Raw genomic sequence first — 2,211 nt, forward strand, 5'->3', positions numbered from 1 at the left:
CGTGTGGCAGAAGGATATAATAATGGCAAGTATTATAGGTTATGCAAGATATGATCTTCGTGAACCTTCGGGAGTCAGTACGCCTTGCTAGAGGCCAATGCTAACTATTGACCGGAAATGGTTTCCGAGTCATGTCCATAGGTTGCATGAACCTACGGGGTCACACACTTAAGGGATTGGAACACATGGATACTTGCATAATTAACTCTTATGCAAGTGGGAGACTGCTGGTAATGCCCAAGAGGGCCCTGGCCCAATTAGCCCTGGCCCAATTAGCAAGTCTATAAATGCTTATCAGCTCTTAACCCTAGGTGATTATCACTGCTGCTGCCGCACGTCCTGCTGCCGCAGGGCTCCAGTCGCCGGCAAGATTCCTGCTGCCGCACATCCTGCTGCGTCAGGGCTCCTGCCAGTGCAGCCGCCGGCCAAGGTTCCTGTCGCCGCCGCTGCACCTGCAGTCTTTCCCCGATCAAAGGTTGATCGTGAGGATCTTCGAGTACGTGCCGTGGAGTGCTATCACGCTCCGGTTCGTCGTCCCATCCCGTACGTGTGGACTGCCGTAGAGGTGTCGCTAGGTTTCGCACTTCGTTAGATCATACGACTACTTCCTCGACGTTGAATGGATCGACTACTCGCGCTTCATCAAGACTTCCGCTGCGACGCGCGATGAGCGAAGGTATAATCTATGATCATCTACTCGCAAGTGATCATGTTTACGCGATTAATTCTTTGTGTGCTAGCGAGTAGCATACCGTGTTTTCCAACAGATGGGTGGTACATCCTGGTCTCCATATCGTAGAACACTGCCTGACTCCCATCCTCATCCTCTGAATACCGAGGTTAGAAAATCCTGTTGCCATGCCCACCTTCCGGAGACGCCACGCCATACGACGCCCTGATGTCCAGAAAGAGAGCCGCGCCATTGATGTCCTCCACCTCGATCCACGCCATCTCCGCCTTGTCGAGCCTGAACACCCGTGGCGGATCAGCAGCGTTGCGCATGAACACGGACACCAGCTCCCCCTGTAGCTCAACCAAGTAGCAGAACTCTCGACCCTCGTGGTCGTCGTCGAAGAGCTCCATCTCGGCATGGATCGGCTTCGGCTTGTCAAGGATTCGCCACGCACTGTCAGGGTCGTCTTTGCTTCGTGCAGGGTCGAAGACGCCAAGGTTGCCCTTCCTCCCTAGGCAGTAGAACTTGCCACGGCACAGGACAGGGTTGTTGCGTGCTACCGGGAACGGCGGTGCGTCTTGGTACTCCAGCTCCTGCACGCTCCAGGAGTCCTCTCCATGCTTCCATGTATGAACGGTGACGAACACTCCGCTGTGACTGCTGACGATTCCAAAGAACAAGCAGTCCTGAGACGCCGGGGTTGACAGCGAGAATGAGATGCCGTTGCAGCTGTAACCGTGATCCAGTATCGGTGGTCGTCTAAAAGTCCCCGGTGAACGGGTTCAAGACGAAGGCCTCGTCATCTTCGGCGCCACCTGAGACGACAACCCAGCCGTCTTTGGAGGAGCGGAGGGTGAGGCACTCTGCGTCTGTTTCGAATGCCTCGACCCGTAGCGTCTAGCGTGTACGCCATACCTCGTAGAGGGTCGAGCATCTTGCATGCCCCGTCTTGCTTTGAGTAGTGCATGAGCCATGGCCAGACCTTTGCTTGCTCTACCGGATTAGAAACCTTGCTCCAAGACAGTAATTAAACCTGAGCTTGGTCCACTGGGTCGCCGGGGCGGCCGTGGAGAAGGAAGCCCTCCCTTGCCTCGGCCGTGCCGGAGACTAGCACAGTGCAGTCCGGGTGCCCCGGCAACCCGAGCACGTTGCTATGCTGGCGGAAAGGATCATGGAAGAGAGTGGCAGCTGGCTTCACGTCGCCATCGGTGTTCCTGGTGCGCGCGGTCAGTTAGCGTTCCAAATGGTTTGCTTTTGTAAGTAGGTGTTGTTGATTCGTCTTATTATAAAACTAGGTAGCGTTCTCGTACGTTGCTACGAAATAACTAAATTTTTTATATTAAAAACATACGGATCGTACGATAAGATAACAATACTGTTAAATTAAATACCGACGTTAAAGTGACATTTAATTCAAAAAGCAAAGTTCGTGAAATTAACACAGTCACGGAGAGCGCGGCGTCGCAGACTCACAAACTCTACTGTGTAGATTTTTTCGTGATACGGCTAAGATAATATTTTATATCGGCAGAAAGAAT

General features: G+C 53.0%; 1 pseudogene; it reads right to left on the reverse strand.

Moving 5' to 3' along the window:
- Window positions 1-318: 318 nt before the first annotated feature.
- LOC136460220 (F-box/kelch-repeat protein At1g57790-like) lies at window positions 319-1,879 on the reverse strand (annotated as a pseudogene).
- Between the last annotated feature and the right edge of the window lie 332 nt (window positions 1,880-2,211).

Source organism: Miscanthus floridulus, chromosome 6 (assembly GCF_019320115.1).
Source record: "Miscanthus floridulus cultivar M001 chromosome 6, ASM1932011v1, whole genome shotgun sequence".
NCBI lineage: Eukaryota > Viridiplantae > Streptophyta > Magnoliopsida > Poales > Poaceae > Miscanthus > Miscanthus floridulus.